The following is a 23,983-nucleotide window of genomic DNA, read 5'->3' as shown; positions in this document are numbered from 1 at the left end:
GGATAAAACGTACAATGGGTTATGTCCTGAGATTTGCCGAATGATTTTTGAAGAAGAAAATTGGAGAGTGTGAAATTTGTCTAACAGTCGCCGAATTGAAGGATGTTCTGTTCTTTGCCGCCTATCTCAACATGAAAGTTTCGCCTTCGAAATTGATATTTTAAAGTCTGGTGGTTCCATTCCAAAAAGCAATGAGTTCTACACCCTGTCGCCCTATATTGATGAGAATAATTTGATGCCTATTGAAACCAGACGTCCCATCTAAACCTTGTAATCACGCTACAGGTCGCAATGTTAATCCGATCGACAAAAATCGGTAAAATTAACACACAAAATTATTAATGAAAAGCTCAAATAAAAGTTGACAATGCTGCTGCTATCGGTAAGACTTTGCGACAACGTTATTTTGTTTGCTAACTTACCGACATACTTCGTTAATTTAAGAAATTATAAGCATTTTTATTTTACCGATTTTAGTCGGTATCAATAATTTGATTTGAAGGTTATGTATGCAATGATATTTTTCATATCTGCAAAAAAAATATATAATCCTAGTATGTATCTGCAAATTAACGAAAAATTATCCAAATCAAATTTGAATTATTATCAGTTTCTAAATACAAATTTATGGCATATTTTTTCAATTTTAATTGAAAATTGACAGTTGAGTTATAAATTTGCAAGCCTTGCCATATCAGATTGAAAACGAATATCTATGAACGTTGAAAACATTTTAGACTGGTCAAGTTATGAGAAATTATCTCACGAACGGTCAACTTTTTCAACAGATGATTTTTGTCAAGGATAGCTTTCAATATTTTAAAAACCACAGATTATTATTATTTGAAAACCACAGATATCTGCGTATATGGAAGTTGTATTCCAGTAAAGTTTGAATTTTCCAAGTACTACCTGCAGAAACACCCAACAGCACAACTGGTGTAAACGGTTTTTCTACAACTCAACAAAGACAAAATGAAACCAGATTCAGAAAATGTCATCAGTTCATGATATTGGTATCAGCTTGAACTTTTTTCGCCGTACTTGAATGACTTTAATTTTTATATTTGACAGCGAACTACTCCAACAAACTTCATTCAAAATTCTATTTTATAATGGAAAATTATTGTAACATTTTTTACACGACTTTTTTCTTAACACCCTCGGGAAAAGTTTGGAATATTTGCTTTAATTTAATATTGAAATAAATTCTAAGACAAAAGACCTATTATGTTGGCAGGTAATCACCAATAAATTAATTAATTCCATTCGCCCATAACAATTACGCTTTAATTGGCAAAAAATTTATAATTGCTGTGAAAATATTAATTAAACAAACGCAACGTTATATGGACTAGTGCGAGAAGAAGAAACTATCATTAGTTGTAATATTCCCCCTATTTGTTGGGAAATATTATGAACGTTTTCTTGCAAGGAACATAATTATTAAAATGCGTACACTGAACTATGATGGTAATGCAACGCGTGTAGTGCTTATGCGCCACCACCGTCAACGAAAGGTAAGTAATAGGGAGCTATTCATCGTATGTAGTCAGTAGCTCTGCTAATGGATGAATATTCGAAAAGAACGTAACAGAGAAGTTACACAAATAACGCCTGTCCATCCATTACGGTGTAAATAACATATGCGAAATTGAGGTGGTCATGGCATTTGTTACGTTGATAACCGTTGAACATGTTAGGAGAGCATAAATATTGTTGATATAAGGAGACAGTTATAAAGAAGCACCAATAAATATTATGATACACTATGAGATAAGAAGGCCTATAATGTTATGTTATATTTTATTAGGGTGGGTCGTATTAAATGGCATTATAGACATTTGACCGGCACACCGTCTTTCAGAATTCAATTTTTTATATATGGCTATATGAATATTGAAACAATATCAAAATCTGGCACGATTTCTATAATATGTTGTAGAAATCGTTTTTTAGCCACAACAATGAACTGGTTAAGTTTCTCATTGATTGGAAAATAATTGTGGCCTGTAGAGCGATTTTTTGATAATTCGCCTCTGGCCGCCATACAAGGTACAATGGGAGTATTAGTTGGTCAGGGGGCAAGCGATTTTTTGATAATTCGCCTTTGGCCCCCATACAAAGTACAATGGGAGTATTAGTTGGTCAGGGGGCACGGTTTATCGTTAACCGATCGCCATATATAAGGGTTTTGGATCATGTGGAAAAATTTAGGGGGTAGACATTAAAAAAATAGAAATGTTTGTCGTTTTTTGAGCCGCCATAATGGGCAATTAATTGTCATTTGCGCCTACAGATCTTAGTCTCGATGGGCATCTCAGTAAGTAGCTGGACATTTGTTATTCAATTTGACCAGAATATGCGCAGGTTTTACTTTAAGTATTTATTATGGAATGTAAGTTTTTTTCTTTCTTAAAGTTTTGTGGAGCCTCAGGTGGTGCAAGTGCAGCCATACAAGAGAACTATAGACATATATTCTTGATTAGCATAAAGCATAGGTCGATATAACCATGTCTGTCTGTCTTTAATTTGGTACAGATGTTTCTGTTAGTCCCAGGATGTTTAGTATTAAAAATGGGCTGTATCGGTCCACTTTTTGATAAAGCCCCTATAGAACGGTACCTCCCGATTTTCGGTATTTCAAGGTTTTAGAATCATTATCATACCGATATTTAGTCTTCTTTGGGGCTACAAACTTTCCACGTCGCTATTTGTCAGTAAAGGTCCACGTGTTGATATAGTCCCCATAGAACGGTACCTCCCGATTTTTTAAGTTTGTTTTTCCGTTTATAACGCATTCAAATAATCATTTGCGACCCTATAAAGTATATATATATTCTTGATCAGGGTAAAATTCTGAGTCTATCTATGCCTGTCCGCCCGTCCTTCTGTGGTAATCACTCTACCATCCACAAAAATGGAGATAGGACGCTGAAATTTTGCGAAGATTAGTCTTTTGTTACCAGGCACGTCAAGTTCGATGATGGGCTATATCAGTCCACGTTTAGGTATTTCAGGTATTTTGACGTTTTTAGTCACATTTTCCAACAGAATTAGCTATAATTTGACATTTAGGGTTCCTTGTGACCTTCAAACTTGTATTCCAAAAATAATGGGTACTGGTCCATGTTTTGGTATAGCCCGCATATATAGGTACCTCCCGATTTTCTGTATTTTGGGGATTTTAGATACAAATTTTAACCGAACTACCTGCAATTTGACTTTTAATGTCCTCTGTGTTGACGAAACTTCTACAGTAAAAATCGTCAACCGAACTATCTGTAATTTGACAATTGAGGTTCTTGGTGGCCATGAAACTTCTCCGCCAAAAATCGTCAAAATAGATCCATGTTTTGGTATAGCTCCCATATAACGGTAGCTCCCGATTTTCCGTATTTTGAAGATTTTAGCTACAACTTTTGACCGAACTAGCTGTAATTTGACATTTGAAGTTCTCAGTCTTCACGAAACTTCTTCACTAAAAGTTGTCAATGTTTTGGTATAGCTCGTATATAACGGTACCTCCCGATTTTCGGTATTTAGAGGGTCTTAGCTAAATTGTTTGAGTTTTGAGGTTCCCTGCAGTTATAAAACTTTTCCACCAAAAATTGTAAAGATAGGTCGACACTTTGACATAGCCCAGGAGGTTTTACCTTTCAACTGGCTGAACACATTTTTAGATTAGATTAGATAATTTAGGCATTTGTGGGACACATTTGTCCATCTAAAATTAAACTAATTATTTAATTTTATTAAAGACCATTTTATGGTGGAGGGTAAAAAAAGTTCGGCCCAGCCGAACTTAATGATTTTTAATTTGTTTATATTTTGAAGGTTTTAGCCAAAAAATGGCTGAAATTTTGTATTTGGTCTTCTTTGCGGCTACAAAACTTCCTTTCCAAAATTTGTCAGTATAGGTCCACGTGTTAAATAGACCCCATAGAAAGGTACATCCCGATGTTCGGTGTTTTTTATATTTTAGCCAACTTATTTTACCGAAATGTCTGAAATTTATTGTTGCTCGTTCTCAGATTGAAAGGTACTACGATAGAGCTCGATGTAAAGTCTTTTAAAGGATTAGTCTATTGTAGTGAGTGTAATTTGGTATTAACGCGCGTTCCAAGTCTACGAACAGGAGATGGAGACTGCTGTTATATTCAATAGACTGTTCTATTATAATTCATACAGTGTATATATGGTCCACACATGATCTCCCCGGTCTAAATCCTGTTTGTTTTTTACGTGGAATGGTTTAGACTACTGGACTTATTTGGTATAGAATGATGGATCTTTAGAATGGTTAATCCTCGGTAATTATTGCATATCCAAAGGTCAACCTTTCCGGTGTGCTAATTCCGATTCCCTCCTTCAAGCATTCTTTGATGGTCCGTTGCCACTATTGTTCTCTTATTTTAAAAGCTTCATCAATATATTCTCCAACGAAGACCAAGTTGATGGTGTCGACGCGCAATGCGTCCATAGAGCTCGGACCAACTGTTGACGTTGGTTCCTATCCTTCGTCTACCTCGACACCGCCGTAATTTGGCCGACATATGTTAATTTGGCTTATGTAAGCAGTTTAAAAACAAAGCCACATCTCGCCAAACAAAAATAACGCTTTACAAAACACTGATACTACCCGTGCTAATTAATGTAAGGTTCCGAAGCCTGGGTACTTGCGCAAGAAGATAAGGCAGTGCTTAGTGTGTTTGAGAAAAAAAATCTTCGAAAGATCTACGGACCAATATGCTTTGTCGGCGAATATCGATGTCGTATAAACCACGAGCTGTATCTGCTATGCAATGACATCAACATAGTTAAATGTATTGAGTTGCAACGATTGCATTGGCTAGGCCATGTCATAAGACTGAGCGAAAGAGAAAAGGGGGCCGTACTGCGGTACACGCAGAACTGGAAGACCAATGCTTTGTTCGAGTAAACAAGTTGAAGAAGAGTTCGAAAAGCGAGGTACTCCAAATCGGAGAAATAAAGCAACAAATAGAGAGGAATGGAAATCTTTTCTTAGTTCGGCCTATATGACAAATGTCCTGTAGAGGGCCAACTAAGTAATGTATGTAAGTACACATAATATACAAACCGCCAAATATTATATCAAATATAAATTCCAATATTATTTATAAATGTACAAAATAATTGAATTAGCTAGCCTTCCTTTCTTCCTTTAAATATAGGTTAGTAATCGCTTATTTATTCATTACCTTGCATCGAAATATAAACCTAAAGCAATGTGTTTATTACGTGTTATTGTGCTCCCTTTTCTTGGCTATCATTCATTTCACCACCTAGGCATTCAATTTTATATTCCACCTTTTGACGATTTCATGTATTTTTTCCGGCGTTTAGTGTAGATTGAAAACATTTATGTTTAATTAGTGGCCAAGTAAACATCAATTTTCATGTTGCCAAGATATTATAAAGAAGGGTTCGCAATTTGGCTGGTCTCTCGCTCACCATCGATGCATAAAATATATTAAACGCATAATGTGCCGCATATGTTTTCAGATAATGTGTGTAATATAAGCAAATGATGGGACGCATGCTGGGGGAACGTTCTGAACAGTGGTATAAAAATCCATTGATGAATATCCAAATTATATAAATAAATTTTATTGAAATAAAAATATAAAATTGAACCATGTTACTTAAATACAAAGGATCATTCAAAATTAGTTCTTAAAAAATTCTGATCGAAGATTTGTATATCGACAAAATATAACTAACCTTGCGATTACACACGGTAGGACAGTTGAGTCATTGATTGATTTTGAAAACGATGAAAAATTGTTTTTGAGACATAGGTCAATACAAAAACAATTAGGATAATACAAAAACAATTTTCATATCATGAATTATTTTTTTTTTTAATTTGGACTATATTGACTTTTCATTATTCGTCGTTTTAATTTAATCCCTAATTATACCATACACCACTATGTGGGGAGGGTATTATAAGTTGGTTTTGGCCAAAAAGTTTGTAACGCATCGAAATAATGGTCCTAGACCCATACTTATATATACCAAAATGAATGCCTCGACGAGCTGAGTCGATCTGGCTATGTGTGTCCGTCCGTCAGTCCGTCCGTCCGTCCGTCTGTCCGTCTGTCCATCTAAACCTTGTAATCACGCTACAGGTCGCAATTTTGATCGGATCGTCACAAAATTTTGGGTGTTGATGGGGGTCCCGGAGGGGAAGAAGCCTATTGATTTTGGTGATGGTCGGATAATATTTAGGGGTCGGAAAGGGCAAAAAACTTAGGTGGATAAAATAACAACGTTTTTTTCCAAAGCGAATATCTCAGCTTCTGTATAGGGTTTACCAAAAGTCGGATAATATTTAGGGGTCGGAATGGGGAAAAACTCATTTGGAGACAAATTCAAAGTTTTATTCTTTGTGAATATATCGGCTTATAGTAGGGGTATTCCAACGGCAAGGCCTGTCAATGGAAGAAGAAAATATTACCTTTACATTGGTGTAAAGCAGGTTGGCGAAGGTGCATGCATCTAATTCTTCCATTTTTTGCAATCAAGCTACAGGATGGCCACGAAATTTTAGTTGCTTATGGGGGTCCCAGAGAGAAAGAGGCATATTATTTTTGGTGGTAGTCGGATTATATTCCCTAAAAGAAATGTTTAGTGGTGTAGGGTATCACATGGTCGGCCCCGTCCCGACTATAGCCTTTGCTCACTTGTTTTTATATAATTTAATCCCATAATTTATTTATTTTTATTTTATTATTATTTTTTGTGATTGTCTATGTTTTGGAACGACACAACGACCTATTAGGTCTGCTTGATAACCCAAAAGTTTGTACAAACTTTTACAAAATGCTGTTCGATTTGTACAAACTTTTGGGTTATCGTACAGACTTTTTTTCTGTTGAAAACGAAGTCGATTTTTAATAGAATGCAAATATCGAAAAGTCGATATGTCGACTTTATCTTTCGATATTCCTTAATTAATAATCCTTCTTTCATTTAATGCTCATTCATTATTCTAACTTTGCCACTGTTCACAACGAATATCGGGAAAAATAAGATGTAATATTAAATTGGCACTCATACCTTAGCAACATCTGCCTTTAAATGTGGCACATAGAATGATTGGCTCGAGTCAGATGTTGAGCATGTACCCCAATAAGAGCATGCGTAAACGCTATGCGCATGCTGGCCAACTTCATCATTACACATTATTGAAACTTGTTTCGAAATGCTTAAAATGTTTAAAATAAATTCGAGTGAAACAGAATCTTAACATTGGACCTTTTGAAAAAACTATACGTATTAACCTGCAATTGGGCATGAATTTGAATTTGTCTTTAATAAATCAATTATTACAGTTATTAAGCATTTGTTTCACATTCTTATGTTTTAAAGGGGGAATACTAAAACTGACATTTAAACATATCAACGTCATCGAATGGCACAAAATGTTGTGTAAACATGTCGTTGTTGCATTTATTCCGCTATTTTGAAAATTAAAGGTGTTAATTTGCCATGGAGGTAGGACTTAAACGTTATGTAATATGTCATAATGACAGTTCATAGAATGATATTTAAAAAAGAAAATTATTAACTAATTGTTGGTCAGTTTTTATATTGGTTGACATGTAAGTCTTACATGCTGGTTTACAAATGTTGTTATTCTCATTTGAATAGCTGATAGACGCTTTTCATTTTCAATATTTTTTAACCTGCAGGATGTTGATTGTCTACCTAGTTTGTACACTAGAAAAGAACAACTCTGGTTTTACTTAACGTCATCCTTTTAATCGTCATGATTTTCTAGGAACTTGTTAACAGTCTTTGTTTCCTTCTCCGATTCTTCAGCTTAACGTTTTTCTTTTTGTTCCCAATTTATTAAACGCTCTTTATAAGTCTCCTCATTTTCTCGCACTTTCTTTCCTGCACTAACACGCTCTACATCTTTGACTTGTTGTTCTCGACAGCTGTCACGATCACGTTCATATACTTCCTCCTTATCTAGATGCAAAAACTTCTCGTCGTTAGCCAGGAAATTCTCATCTCGTTTTTCTATCTGACCATCAGCATCTTTCATTGTCTTTTCGTTAACTTGAGCATCTTTCATTGTCTTTTCGTTAACTTGAGTGCCGTTGTCGAGTACCTCAATGAGCTTTCTAAATAATTTCTCAAATTTACCGTCGAAGTAGGAATACAACTTTCCCTCTATGCTCCCAAAGTCCGCCATGTTCATACTTTTAAACTTCTCTTCCATACTGTTGGATCCTTCTTCTATTTTCGTCGGCAGTGCTATTACGTCACCACTAACTGGTAGTCGGCAAGTCCAAAATGTTAAGCTTCTTTTTCAAGACTTTCAACCGTAGATCCTTGAATTTCATTTTACGATTTTTCGTAATCCCACTTCTGACACCAATTGTTACGGAATTAGGGTTTAACTTAATCCCGTATAGACGTTATTTTATTCCCCAATACGATTTTTACCATATAAAACAAGGTTTCGTTTCGGAATTGTAGAATCAACAATGCTTTATTGGCGTTATTCACTTATTCACGAAAGACTATATTTCTCTATAGCACACAGCTAACTCTAGTATCTAGTAAGCACACAGCTTTATTCTATTCAGGTTACTTCTTTACTCTTTAGATTAAACTGACGATTTAAAGTCGAGGTTCAAAATACGTGTCCCCGGATTAGGGTTGGTCAATCTAGTTCCCGGGGCGGATAAATTTTTCTAGTTCCTTTTCCCAAAACGAACTAGTTCCTTTATATAGTTCCTACAAAGATACAGTTCAACGAATCTTTGTCTTTCATCGTACTTTTCGTTCCAACTAGTTCCAAGACCGAATAGTTCAACGAATATTTCTCTTTCATTGTTCTTTTTGCTTCCTTCGTTCCAAATAGTCGAGAAACCGAAATGTTTTCATGGTTTGGTGAATGAATATACATAAAAAGAAATAAATTGCAAAGAACCGACAGGGTGTTGAAGAGATCAGACTAGAGGTCGTCTCCTTGTCTGAAACCTACTTTTGGTAGTTAACTGTTCGGAGAGGTTTTTTACTATTTTAATGTAATTTTACAATGGGGAATGAGCTCTGCGGGAATACAAAAATCAGATATGGCTTGGTATACCTTTGAACGCATAGAGCTGCCGAAGGATGCTTTATAGTCGACAAAAATATGATAGAAGTCGATCAACATTTCTTGGGTCTTTTCCAGGATTTGCCTCAAGGAAATTTTCTGGTCAATGGTGGAGGTCTAAAGCCGCACTGACTCGCGAGCTGTTGAATTCTAGCATAAGTTTTGAACGCATTTCTGTAAAATCAAGTGTTTTAGCACGATTCGCAGAGGGATTTTTAAAAAAAAATAATTTTAGAGGAAGCAGTGGTCGTACTGATGTAAAAAATAGGAAAAATGAGTTGAAGGAAACGAGTTTTTCTATATTAATTTCCAATTAGTTGATTTAAAACACAATGTAGAGCTAAGTTCTCCAAGAAGAAGTTAAAGAATACACTTCAAAGATGAATTATATTTTTTTTAATATATCCAATACATCAGCCTCTAAGGGATGCAGACATTCTGAAGACTGAACAAGTAAGAACGGCGTTAAGTTCGGCCGGGCCGAACTTGTTATACCCTCCACCACGAGATGTATTGATGCAAAATGGAACAATTAGTTTCCTTTCTTTTATGAATTTCAAAATACCGAAATTCGAGCGGTACAGTTCTTTGGCGGCTATATCAAAACTTCGATCTTCGATTAAATACCAAACTTACGATATTTCGGTAAGATTATGTGGCTAAAACTTAAAAAAACGGCAAATAAAGAGGTACGCTTCAATGGGGAATATAGGAAGATGTGGATTTTTAGTGATAATTCTCTTCTGCCGCAAATAAAGAGGTACGCTTCTATGGGGAATATAGGAAGACGTGGAACTTTAGTGATAATTCTCTTCTGGAATATTTTATAACCCCATGGACGATTAAAAAACAAATTTTAGTAATTTCGGTGGATATTTTCGTTACAACTCTCAGAATTACGAAAATCGTAAGGTACCGTCCTATGGAGCCTATATCGAAACGTTGACCTATAGCAACGAATTTCAGTCGGAAAGGTTTTTTACCTCCAACGTAGACAAAATAGCAAATTTTAGACATTTCGGTGGCTGATTTTCGGTATTTTGAAGGTTATGGCCACAAACCTTCAAAATACCGATAATCAGGATGTACCGTTCTATAAGGGCAATATGAATTTCAAGTGGAAAGTTTTGTACCCCAACGAAGACTAAATACCAAATTTCAGCCTTTCGTTGCAATATTGAGGCCACAACCTTGAAAATATCGAAAATTGGGATGTACCGTTCTATGGGTCCATAAACCGACAAATTTAGAGGGGAAAGTTGAATACCCCCAACGAAGACTAAATACCTAATTTTAGGCGTTTCGTTGGATTCTTGTGGTCACAACCTTTAAACAACGGAAAATCGGGAGCCGTTCTAGGGGGGGCTATATTAAGGCGTGAACCGGTATCGAAAAATTTCTGTGGGAAAGTTCTGGATTAATCTAAAAACGTAATATGCGATTACGCAATTTTGCATATATAACTCGAGAGTGTAACCTTCAAAGGATCAGAGCCTCTCCCAAAGTAGAAATGTTTGTGCGTAAAATTTTCAAAAAAATCCCAGCAAAATTTGAAGGAAGGGGTTCCATGCGATGACGTGATTTCATGACATCTTTTGCATTGGTTCAAACGAAGACGGGAAAGATCCGATCTTTTCATTAGCATTTGAACCAATACAAAGTAAGTCGTAAAAGATCCTATCTTTTCATCGGCATTTGAACCCATTCCATCGATCCAATAGATATGAATTTAGTGTTTTTACTTATACACATTTTTCTAAATATATAATATTAATTATTTACAATAGACTTGATGTTATCAGAGACTCGAAATCACAACCAACGTTGTTAAAACTCTCGTCATAATGATAATGTCATTGCAAAGGGTTGGTGAAAATGACATGCCAAAGCATTGATGGAAATGACATGCCAAGGCATTGGTAAAAATGACATGTCAAAGCATTGGTGTAAATGGCATGCTTTAGATCCAAAAATAAATAGCATCTTTTGGGGTATACGCTCATATAAAATTCATCGATGAAGATGCTAAAAAGATGACATACCAGATCACTTGCACCCATGATTGAATGACATCTTTGGTCATGGAACATTTTGCTGGGTAACCTATTTGTTGGAAACCCTCGTGAATTTAAGAAGCTATGGCGTATCCAAATCCTTCCATTAGGTCAGCGGATTTGACACCCTGCGAAAAAATTCGAAAAACTGCAAAAAATGTTTTTGAAAATATCGCGTATGGAACGCGTTTTGGATGTGTCATTCTTCTAAAAATTCTAAATATTAATAAAATGCTACATCCTCGGTTCTTGACGGATTGCAGTGAAACGGCATAGAATGATGTGTCTTTTAATGGTGATCATTGAAATCGGATGCGCATAAAAAGTAAATGTACTTCGTGAAAATTATGGCCATTTTACTGTTTTTTCTTCGACCCTAACATGCAGCTAATGCTACATCGTGGTCGCCAAATAGAATTTAACGAAGTGCATATCAAATTAAAGGGATTCATCCGCTGCGTTGGAAAATATTTTAATTTAATGCCACGATTGGAAATCCTTGTGATTTAATATAATGATCTAAAAATGTTCGCCAATAAGAAAACTACAATCCAAAATTGGTTGCAACCGTATATCATCATTATCGCACAAAATATTGACAAAAAAGCGAAAGAACTCGAAACATTTTTTCTTTAACATAAAATCAGAAAATAAATTTAAAATAACAATTTTACATTATTTTATTTATTTTTATCCCCAAATTTTCTTCGTATTTTTTCAAGTAACATGAATATTATAACTCCGACCTTCACGACAAAGGCTTGATTTTATTTCTCACGAAGTTGACTATTGACTATTTCAAAAATATGTATGATTTTTCGCTTACACCACAATGTGGAAAGGGTATTATACATAAGTTTGCTATTTTCGAATTTTGGTATACCAAAATTCAAATCTCGACGAGATAAACCGATTTTAATATGTGAGTCTATCCGTCCATCCATTAAAAATTGCAATCAAACTCCAGACCGCAACTATGGACCAATCATCACGAGGTCGGGTTCTCACCAGAATAGAAACGATTACTTTAGAGGGATTTGTTTTTATTTTCCTTCGTTTTTTTATAGTAGGATGGTTTTTTCTAGGGGAGGGTTACTAGCCCGTCGACCAAGCCCATGTTTTTGTCGTTCTTGTGGGTGAACGCGCGGCACATGTAAGCTCACTATCTTTAACGGGTGTTAAAGGCAGTTCCCCAGGTGACACCACGGGGAGGTCAGTGTCAACTTGAGATGAAAGAGGGACCAAGATAAGTTCTCGGCTTTGCCATGTTAAAGCCGGTCAGTACCGTTGCTTGGTATCTTTCATCCCCTACGTCACCCACATCACATAATATTGTCTACTACAACACAAACTTTTGTTATAGTAGACAATATTTAACATCGTTTACATATAACCCACTGGGTTCCAAAAGTCAATTTCAGTGCATATACTTCAAATTAATCCTCATAAAGAGGGTTAAACCGGCAAAATACTATAATTACCCTTTCTTACCAAATTCGAATAAGTTCTCACTATTCTTTTAGAGGCAATGTTACATACCGAATCTGACAACGTCTGCGCACCACATATGTATTCTGCTCTTCAAAAAATTTCTGGTCAAAAAAATATTTCTCTGCTCATGGCTGCAGCTGAATCATTTGCAGAAGATCGACAATTAGATTTTATATTTCCACTAATGACCTAAATTGTTGGGTATTTGTAAAATTCCATCAGTTCTGGACAAAATTGTTTGCAGTTTTGGACAAAGTTTCGTTGAGACTGATATTGAAGAATTTGCCGTATATTAAAATAGTTGTCAAGTACGTCCCTTAGTCCATATCTACATTAGGCAATTTTCCTTGCGGCAATTGTCAGTTTGTCGGTGACAGAGAGTTTTGAGAGACAACGGGTTACTACATACATCACCTCTCTCTCTCTCTCCATTAAACTGGCAATGGCCGCAATGAAAGTTGCCTATGTAGATATGGACAAATAGACTTACAATGATTCGGCTTCGGACACAAAAATGTATTTTATTTGGAAATTTTATGCAAAATTTTAGACATATCGATTGGATATTGAATATTAAAAAAATGCCGGAAATAGGGAGGTACCCTTCTATAGGGGCTATACGAAGACGTGGACCAAATTTCAGGTGGCTAGTTTTACACCACCAACGAATACTAAATACCAAATTTCAGGCATTTCGGTGTGATATTAAGACTAAAACCTTGAAAATACCGAAAATCGGAGGTACCGTTATATGGGGACTATATCAAGGCGTGAACCTGTACCTACAAATTTCAAGTTTCAAAGTTTTATACATCCACTTCGGTGTGATAATGAGGCTGATACCTTCAAAATAATGAAAATCGGGAGGTATCGTTTTATGGGGGGCTATATCAAACGTAGACAGATATAGTCCATTTTCAATACCAAACATCCTAGGAGTAATATAAACTTCTATACCCAATTATAAAGCTCTATATTAAAAATTTCGAACTGTATCTTGATTTCAACAGACAAACGGACAGGGTTATTTCGACTTAGAATTTACCCTGATCAAGAATATATATACATACTTTATAGGGTCTCCGACGAATATTTCGATGTGTTACAAACCGAATGACAAATTTAAATACATATATCCTCCATATTGTGGTGGAGGGTATACAATAATAAAATGTGAATATATATTATGGTAATATAATTGTTCCACAAACATCCCAGATGGGACAAGGGAGACTTCTCTCATAGCAACGAGTGCACACCGATTCATATTAGCTGAATGATATGGGACTTACCGTTTATTGTCCTAAGACACCACTTGTAGAGAAGTTCTACATGGCTGAAATACTCAGGAAATGTCGCCAAAATCACTGAAGGGTATTTATTATGTCAAACCAGCTTCGAAAATAGCAGTTACTTTGCGAAGAAACTAACATTTGAGAAAAATATTACAATTATTTTTGAGATAAAATTAATTTTTCATATCCAAGTTAACTATGTAAAATGAAACATTACACTGAGCTGAGCAAAATCAATATCAAGAGCTGCGGTGTCCGAGTGGTTAAGGAGATGGACTTGAAATCCATTGGGTTCTACCCGCACAGGTTCGAATCCTGTCCGCAGCGAAATAACTTTTTTTTCGGTTTAAATAAAAAAGCTGGGTCGAAAAGAGACAATTATGAATATATAAATGGGTTAAGTTTTGGAATAATATTTATGTAGGTATAATGGATAATATGAGGTCTTAAACTTCACATAAATTGAGACACATATTGTAACGCCTTGAACTTAAAACAACACATAAATTGAGACAAATATTGTAACGCCCAATTTTCTTCCATATTGGAATTTTAAGTTTTGTATTTATTCCACAACACCTTAAATTTTCATGAGTGGATAACTTCTTATATGCGTACATTATTTAGTCAACGATAATTGTCTTCTATTTCTTTTGCTACCCCTGATTTTTAATTCAAAAAATAGTTTCGCTGCGGACAGGATTCGAACCTGTGCGGGTAGAACCCAATGGATTTCAAGTCCATCTCCTTAACCACTCGGACACCGCAGCTGTTAAATACATGGGCACAAATTCAAACTATTTTAAAATTATTTTATATACAATTTTAAATTAATACCATTTACATTATTAAATAATGAGTCAAAATACTATTAATCTAATTATTTAATATTAATTAAATATATGAATTTAATAAAGCTAAAACAAAAAAGTGTGCGTCGGCCGGGAATCGAACCCGGATCAACTGCTTGGAAGGCAACTATGCTGACCATTACACCACCGACGCATCTGAAATTCGCCGTCTTTTTAAGGTTATTTCAAATTGATGATGTCGTTCTAGATCTAGAAAATAAATCTATTTTTATAAAAAACATGCTTATTATTTGACTATTTGTTCAAATAAATGAATATGTTTATTTCTTTAATAGAAAACTAGTTTTATTATTATTTGTTCTAAACTCTGTTTAATCATGTGTGTTTGGTGGTGTTTCATTCTGTTAAGTTTTTCCAGAATACCACAAACTCTACTTGACTATTTGTTCAAATAAATGAATATGTTTATTTCTTTAATAGAAAACTAGTTTTATTATTATTTGTTCTAAACTCTGTTTAATCATGTGTGTTTGGTGGTGTTTCATTCTGTTAAGTTTTTCCAGAATACCACAAACTCTACTTCTGTGTGTCCCTCCCTTCTCTGTTTCTTTTTAAACCAAGCTTAGAGTTATTTTGCTCATTTATAGCTACAAAACATGTGCGTCGGCCGGGAATCGAACCCGGATCAACTGCTTGGAAGGCAACTATGCTGACCATTACACCACCGACGCCTCTATTTGACAACGTTCTGAATAAGTGATTTAAGGTAACGACTGATATTTTTATTTTCTTGATAAAACATATTTAATTGTTTCATAGTGTCTTAAATTATATACATATGTATATTGCGGATTTGATGTGCTAAGTCCCGGTCCACACTAACCCTGCGTTTACAAATGCCAGTGTTGGCAAGACAGTAGCAAAAATAAAAACCTTTTTCACAAATACATTTACAAATTTTTAAATACATATAGAGAAAAGTATGAACCCAGTAAACAATTTTTACCGAGGGCTCTGATATTAGATTCTTTTAAGAGGTTTTCCAAAGTTTGTTCAGAAAATGTACGGAATTCTCAAAATTTCCCTCAGAAATTGAAGTGATCTTCAGCATGATTTCGTTTAAGAATTTCTGCACACGTTCGTGCGCTTGTTTTCGAAAAAGTTGCGAGTAATCTGCACATACTCGAATTGGAAATTTTGATTCGTGTCTCTCTCTCTCTCTCTCTCTCTCTCTCTCGGGAACAAAATTGCCGATCATTCGTCGAGAGTTGATTTAAAGGCAAGGGAAAGATTTTTTGTGTCTTCACGATATTGCTTGTTTTTTTAGTTATTTTGTAGCTGTTAAGTGAATAAGACGTAACGGAACAAGTTATTTTGTGATGAAATTGGCACATGTTTTACAATAAATAAAAGTGTAAGATTGTATACACATTTTCTAAAACTTTGTTTATAATATTGTTATTTCTATTTTAGCTAAATCAAATGGAAAATTTGTTCGCAAGGATTGTGCTTTATGATTTTATAAATGTGCAATTCAGTGGGCAGCAGCGACGAATACGATTTCATCAACATTGTAATAATAAAAAGTTCAACAAATATTTTAAATAAAGTTCCCATTCAATCAATGAGAAATTCGAATCGTATCCTAATAAACATTGAGAATTTTGGGAGAAAATATTCAGAATATCTAATAAAACATCAGAATAGTTTCCGATTTACGGATAAAATATCTTGAATTTTTTTAGAATTTGTTCCGAAAATTTTCAGAATCTCGAAACAAATTCCCGAAAAGAATTCTTTTTTCTTCAGATTTTCGAATATTTCTTCAGAGTGTTATCAGAAAATCCTTCGAATTCTAAACGAATTCGTGTAGAAACTAGAATGTTCTTTCCGAATTTCCCTCGACAAAACGTTCCGAATTCTGCGAACCGCTTCACACAAATTCGGACCTGTTTTGCATGCGATTACGGCATCAGAAATGGAAACTTGTGCAGAAAATACTTCCGAATTCGGTACGATCTCGGCAACAATTGTTGGCTGGGAATGTATAGGTGAAAATGGTTTGTAACTTTGCTATTGTCTTGCCAATACTGTCTGTGTGTAAACGCCTAGTAAGAGTAATTTTAGTGAAATTTTGACATGAAAGTAAAAGAAAATGTAAAATAAAATGGTCTGATTGTTTCATACGAATATTGCAACAAAGAAAACTTGCAGAACACCAAAGGAAGCGTGAAAGCTGAACGATAACTATCTGGCCTAACAATGAAAACGCGAATATTTACCATCAAAAACGGTTTTATTGTTTCTTAAGTAGTCTCCAGCATGATTTAGACACTTTTTCGTGCGCACAAACCTATTGGCGAATCACTTTTTCCACTCCGTATGAGACACCTCCAAAACATGGACATGAACGTTTTTACAGCATCTTCAGGCAACAAAAATCGTTGAACACGCTTTTTTTCTTGATGTGCTGGAATCTAATGAAGTCATTGGATCCACAGTCAAGGCTATACGGCGGATGACCCATCAATTCCTCGGTCAATGAATCGATGTGTGGGAGCCCACATTGTCAGGATGCAGAAAGATTTGTCTTCTCTTGTTCGTTTTTCGAATTTTTCAGGAGACTTCAGGCAAACAAATTATAGTGTACCACTCAGAATTAACCGTCCTATAATTCTCAAGCCGTATAGTCGCCACACTGTCAGTTTTTCTGAAGAAACTGGCAACCTTTTGCTTCGAAGTGCTTCTTACATGAACAACTTTCGTTTGATTTGACTCGCTTTCGAATACCCAAACGGCCGATTCCTGCTGTTGTTTAAGGCATAGATGCCAGATTAGTCGTCAGTGACGATATTATAAACGTCGTTTGAAGCACCTCGATCGATTTTATGCTCAATTTCTTTGAACCAATTCACAGGAGCCTTTTTTTTGATCGATTGTCCAATTTTGCTGGACCTAACGAGAAAAATCCATTTTTGCGTCCAGGTATTTATGCAGTATCAAATGTTAGTTGGTGGAAGAAATGACCAAGGATGCCTCTATCTCACGGTATTTAAAATGGCGATCTCGCATTATCCGTTCATGCACGGCATAATTTGTTTTTTCAGTTTTTCATAGTCCTATAGGGTGGTCCTTTATAGACATACAAAGATTTAATTTGATCGATACACTCTTGCGGTGATTATACACGTCGTAAGTTGTGAAAAATTCTTGGGCGAAAATGTTCACATGTAAATTCCATTTTTTTGCAAAGTGATTTTTTCAAGTCACATTAAACAACACATAAAATGGTCGCACGACAAACTGTCCTGAGTAAGCCTAGGCTAAAAACTTTCCAAAAAAAGAATTCAAATGGCGCCTGACAATACTCAGTGTTGCCTAGGCCAGGTAGTTTTCGTGCAGCCCTCGTACACTAGTTTCTTGAAATTATGTGCTTTCCCAAAAATGCAAAATATCATGTCATAATTTCATTTAAACTACTCTATTGTGGACCGGGACTAAGCCCGACCTTAAGTTTCATTTTCAATTTATTTTATGAGAATATAACGCCTAGAAGTATGCAAACAAAACGCCTTTAAGAACAACATCAAACAAAGTATAGATGGCGTTCTAAGAAAAAAATAATGTGCGTCGGCCGGGAATCGAACCCGGATCAACTGCTTGGAAGGCAACTATGCTGACCATTACACCACCGACGCACCTGACTTTTCGTATCACCTAATAACAACTTATGTTTTTATGCAAAAAAAATTCAGGGGCGTTTTTGAGAAATTTTGGGGGGTGAGTTTAAAATATAATTTGAATTGCCATATAAAAAACTGTTTGCATAATATTTAAGTTGTTTTTCTTAATTTTTCAGCAGGCAAAAACACGCATTCCGAAGATATACAACTTGATATTTCATCTGATTCAGACAGAGGCAGGGCCGAATATTCTATACCCTCCACCAAATACTATATTGGAGCCAGATTTCAGCCATTTCAGTTTGACAATGTGGCTAAAATTTAAAATACAGAAAATCGGACGAAACCATTCTACCGGGGCTATACTAAATAATGTGTGTAAGAAATTCTCACTGAGAATAATGTGGCTAAAACATTAAAAATACCTAAAATTGTTCGGTATAGTTATATGGATGCTATTCCAGAAGGTGGGCCCAAGTCCACAATTTTTTTTTTTTTTTTTTTTTTGAGAAGCTTTTTAAACGCTGGGAACAAAAAATGCCAAATTATAGCAAATTTAGACCGATAATATAGATAATAACGTGAAAATACCTAAAATTGATTAGTGCTGTTATATGAAGTCTATATCAACTGGAGAAGATTTGTGATCACTGGGAACCTAAAATGGAAGTTCGGACAAAAGATGCAGCTAAAATCCTTTAAATACCTCAAATGGGAAATTACAGGTACTTCGTTCAAAAAATGTTGCGAAAACAGTCAAAATTCCTAAAATCGGGAGATACTTTCCTATGGGGGCTATACCTACACGCGGAACCACTTTGACAATTTTTGGGGAGCACTATTGCGAAAACTGAGAACTTCACACGTTAAATTATAGGTAGTTCGTTCGTTGGATGGAACTTTAAATGTCAAAATACATGTAGTTCAGCCCAAAAATGCAGCTCCTCAAAATACCTAAACCCGGAGGCTACACCAAAACGTGGACCGATATAACCGATAACCTACAGTTATAACCCATATTCTAGCTTGACCTGCACTCACGTTATAAATATAGCGTTCTAGCACAATTAATGCGGACACTAGACTCTAGTGACTAGAGTGATTGCAACAAACGAAGATTGCTACATCGACTCAAAATTTCAATTTTTCTGTGAAATCTGTCAATTTTTCAAAAAGTGGTTTTAAATTTCCTCTATTTTTTGCTGTGTTGATGCTGTTAATAATTTCAGTAGGTATATTTGCAGATTTTTTTGAATAATGGCTCAAGAGATATCGCTCTTTGAAAAAGTGGAATTCTGTAAAAACTTGTGCAAAAATGCGACCCAATAAAGTACATATATTCTTGCTCAGGATAAAAATCTTTCGGTACGAATTCGTAGCGAATGTCGGAAACAAGATTTTTTTCTCACAAAAACCACCGACGTCACTGCCGGTATACCATCACTTTGTGTATGTATCTAACAACTAACAACAAGGGGTTGGTTTCGTTTGTTTCTTGTCGATAAACAAAGTGCTAGGTTATAAAATTCGCATATACAGTTTTTAAATATTTTTAATATAAATGCAACATATAATAATAGGACCACTGGTAATCGAGTTAACATATTCGTTTACAAACTATGCGGTGTTCTATTATATAACTACAAAATGATAACAATGAAGATCATTAGAAACGTTTGTTTTACAAATTATAATTACAATCTTCCAATAGAAACATGACATAGAAAAATTGGTCCAAAGGCATAAGAGAAAAAATTATCTTACCTTCTCCGATCGATATATACATACAACATTATTTCGAAAATGTCCAGAAATCAATCCATATATGTAGTTCATTAAAGTTCACTGAGCACCAACCGACAGAGTACGTAAAAATACTTTAAATAACATTTCCAATCGTTTCGTTTCGTATTTTCCATAGGAACAATACAAAACGAAACATAACCCTCGTTGGCCGAGCTCGCTGTTTAGTTTTGTTTTGTTTACATTCGTGAGTGCGAACAAAACGAAATGCGAAAAGTACTCAACTCCACAAGAGCAGATAGAAAACGGAATAGTACTAAACACATGTGAATAAATCAAAAACGTTTGGTGGTTGATAAAATTCACTGTGGTGTGCTGATTGGTGGTTGATAAAATTCACTGTGGTTTGCTGATGATCTTATAGGGTTGTTAAGCAATGACATGTGTGTGTGACTTAGTGTGTCATTGACAATATGCATGGCAAACGTTTCCCAAAAATACTTCTTGTTTCGGTGGTGAATGAAACAACTCGGCAAAGCATAACCGAAGTTACATTTCCGCAACCGTACGGTTTCCATCTTTTTACATTGAAAAGTTTGTGTTTTTGTTTTGGTTGTGAGAATGAAACGATTCAGAGAAGCTGAAAAGTTTGTGGCTTTGTGTGATTGGTACGGGAATCGTTTTGTTTGTTTCCGTTCATTGCCAACCGAACGATCAACGGAGGAACCATTACCAATCCTAGTTCAGCAAGTCATCGTGTTGTATTCGCTATTCCAATGAGATCTACATATACAGTATGCAAAGTTCATATTCGTACAAACTTCAAAAATGAGTAAAATCGTTATTAATTCCATATTTTATATGCAAATATGATACAATTGATGGGGGTTACTATAGCGAAGAAAGATTTAAAACAAATTTTTAATTTATTCCGTCATTTAGGTATAGATGGCGCCTGTGAGGGTGGCAAAGTTCGTATTCGTACACCTATAAGCACTATATATTTGGTGTTTTTAAGGATTTTCAAAGCAAAATACCGCAAATTTCTGTTCTTTTCTTCTTTTGGAATGCCTCTGCTATAGAATTATGTAAAAATAACGGTCATTTTATAAAAATTTTGCATGAATAAAAAGACAGACGAATATTTAAAATACTTAAGAAAAATGTGCTAGATATGATTAACTACTGGCAATTTATTCCCGAATTTTGGACGAAAATAGCTAATAGCAGTCCTTCTGTAACAATATTTGAAGTCTAATATGAAAATAAATGTTGTCAGCGTTTGGAAATGTAAAGGAACGTAAACCGGGTTTAGGTGAAGTAAACACATTTTTGATTTTTACTAGGTAAAAATCGTAAGTTTCGTTTTATATTTGACATAAAGTGTATTGAAGTTTTAGAATACGGTTTCGAAAATAATTTTATGTCGAAAACTGTGAGAAATTATGAAGAAAAATGAAACTGTACAAGTTTTCATACTGTATGCGTACGACTGAAATTCTACGCGAACTATGAACGAGGGTTATGGCTGCCAAATTGCAAAAATAATGGTTTTTACTTCTTGAAAATTATATTTCTTTACCGAAGGATGCAAAATGAATACAAAAATGTCAAAAGAATGAAGTAAATTGTCCAGGAAAGAACGTGGGGTAACCTTTTGAAGATAAGCTTTATTTTCGGGGAAATTTTCTTCCTTAAAAATTTATTATTTCTCGTAATTGCCGGTATGTCTTGACATAAAATGATTTTCAAAACCATATTCTAAAACTTCAATACATTTAATGTCAAATATAAAACGAAACTTGCGATTTTCACCAAGTAAAAACCAAAAATGTGTTTACTTTTCAAAAGCCCGAATTACGTTTCTTTGCAATTCCAAACGCTTATTTTCATATTGGACCTCGAATATTGTTACAGAAGGACTGCTGTTAGCTATTTTCGTCCAAAATTCAGGAATAATTTGCAATAGTTAATCATATCTAGCACATTTTTCTTAAGTATTTCAAATATTCGTCCGACTATTTATTCATGCAAAATTTTTAATAAAATTACCGCTGTTTTTACATATTTTTATAGTAGAGGCATTCCAAAAGAAGAAAAGAATAAAAATGTGCGGTATTTTGCTTTGAAAATTCTTAAAAACTCCAAATATATCATGCTTATAGGTGTACGAATACGAACTTTGCCCCCCACACAGGCGCCATCTATACCTAAATGACGGAATAAATTAAAAATTTGTTTTGTTATTCTTAAATCTTTCTTTGTTATGATAGTTCCTATCAATTATTTCATATTTACACATAAAATATGGAATTAATAACGATTTTATTCATATTTTAGGGGTGTACGAATATGAACTTTGCATACTGTATGTATATTCCTATTTTATATCCTTAAAATGCAATAAGCAGGACTACTATTGTAGTACACTAAAAAGTTTACATTAAATTAAAGACTATATAAGGAACTCTACAGTGATGAACTTTATAAAAAAGTGTGCGTCGGCCGGGAATCGAACCCGGATCAACTGCTTGGAAGGCAACTATGCTGACCATTACACCACCGACGCCTCTGTTTAAGCCTTTGTTTCACATTAATCTTGCATTTACGGATACATAAAGAAATTATTCAAATATTCTAATTCTAAACACTAAACAAGTTTATGGTTCAAATGACTTTAAAATAACATTCCCTCAAAAAAATATTCTACTCCATTTATGTATATTGTTTATAAGTTGTGTGTTTAGCTTCAATCTATTTATAGAACAGTTTTTTGTTGTGGAACACACTCACTTATAGTTACTACATTTTGATATACGGTATTTTACCACCAACCCTTGTCAACAATTAATGAAATCTTTCCACTGTTGTTGTTTTATAGTTTGTTTAACCCCATTTTTCCAGAATCAGGTTAAGCAATTCTATTTTAACATCGTATTTGGTCTTGATGAAAAAAAAACATTTTTTGCTCATTATGACATCTATTTTTAGAATTAAACACATAATGAAAGCAAGCATGGAAACAAATTCTGATTCACTCAGTCCTCACCCTGTGCATAACAACAATTCTTTTATAGCTGATATGAGAGCAAAACACTCAGCAATAAGCAGCACATCGAAATTGGTGCTTGAACTCACAACCCTCGTCATCATAAAACAAAAGAGCTAATGCTCAGTCTAACGCATTCAAAACGAAAAAATAGTAATTTTTGGTATATTTTAATGTTGGTTTTTAAGCAAAGTCTCGATTTTTCGGCGTTGGGGTTACAAAATGCTCCGACACAAGTTCACGTTATGTATAGCAGCCCCCACCTTTTCAATTTTCGGATTTTTGAAGGTTTTAGCCACATTATTCAACCGAAATAACTAATATTTGATTTTAGTCTCCTGCCGTTGTATTTAGATTCTTGCATGTTCTGGAACAAATCATTTATAAAACAGTGTGCGTCGGCCGGGAATCGAACCCGGATCAACTGCTTGGAAGGCAACTATGCTGACCATTACACCACCGACGCCTCTGTTCAGCCTTTGTTCCTATTAGTCTTATGTATATAAAACATGCCTGGCGAAAATTGTCAGTGTAAGTCCAGGCCCCAAAAGGGTAGCTTTCGATTTTCAGTGTTTTGAAGGTCATCCCCCCGAAGTAGGCAGAGCATTTTCGGTACAAGATATGGCCGTTTGTAATGCATTGAAATAATCATTTGCGACCCTATAAAATAAATACATATCGCTCATTTACTCAAAGAGTGGCATAACTCAAAAA

The 23,983-nt window shown here is 34.9% G+C and overlaps 7 non-coding genes across 7 annotated transcripts; 1 reads left to right on the top strand and 6 right to left on the bottom strand.

Moving 5' to 3' along the window:
• Positions 1 to 14,227: 14,227 nt before the first annotated feature.
• Positions 14,228 to 14,309, top strand: TRNAS-UGA (transfer RNA serine (anticodon UGA)). Its single transcript has one exon. It is a non-coding gene; the product is annotated as a tRNA-Ser (tRNA).
• A 361-nt stretch (positions 14,310 to 14,670) lies between these two features.
• On the bottom strand, positions 14,671 to 14,752 carry TRNAS-UGA (transfer RNA serine (anticodon UGA)). Its single transcript has one exon. It is a non-coding gene; the product is annotated as a tRNA-Ser (tRNA).
• A 163-nt stretch (positions 14,753 to 14,915) lies between these two features.
• TRNAG-UCC (transfer RNA glycine (anticodon UCC)) lies at positions 14,916 to 14,987 on the bottom strand. Its single transcript has one exon. It is a non-coding gene; the product is annotated as a tRNA-Gly (tRNA).
• A 466-nt stretch (positions 14,988 to 15,453) lies between these two features.
• On the bottom strand, positions 15,454 to 15,525 carry TRNAG-UCC (transfer RNA glycine (anticodon UCC)). Its single transcript has one exon. It is a non-coding gene; the product is annotated as a tRNA-Gly (tRNA).
• Positions 15,526 to 18,420: 2,895 nt separating this feature from the next.
• Positions 18,421 to 18,492, bottom strand: TRNAG-UCC (transfer RNA glycine (anticodon UCC)). The gene has a single exon. It is a non-coding gene; the product is annotated as a tRNA-Gly (tRNA).
• A 4,225-nt stretch (positions 18,493 to 22,717) lies between these two features.
• Positions 22,718 to 22,789, bottom strand: TRNAG-UCC (transfer RNA glycine (anticodon UCC)). The gene has a single exon. It is a non-coding gene; the product is annotated as a tRNA-Gly (tRNA).
• An 874-nt stretch (positions 22,790 to 23,663) lies between these two features.
• On the bottom strand, positions 23,664 to 23,735 carry TRNAG-UCC (transfer RNA glycine (anticodon UCC)). Its single transcript has one exon. It is a non-coding gene; the product is annotated as a tRNA-Gly (tRNA).
• Between the last annotated feature and the right edge of the window lie 248 nt (positions 23,736 to 23,983).

The sequence above is a fragment of the Musca autumnalis genome, unplaced genomic scaffold, assembly GCF_047663935.1.
Source record: "Musca autumnalis isolate F117 unplaced genomic scaffold, ASM4766393v1 scaffold_3, whole genome shotgun sequence".
NCBI classification, from domain to species: domain Eukaryota; kingdom Metazoa; phylum Arthropoda; class Insecta; order Diptera; family Muscidae; genus Musca; species Musca autumnalis.
This window is presented reverse-complemented; position numbering and strand designations above follow the sequence as displayed.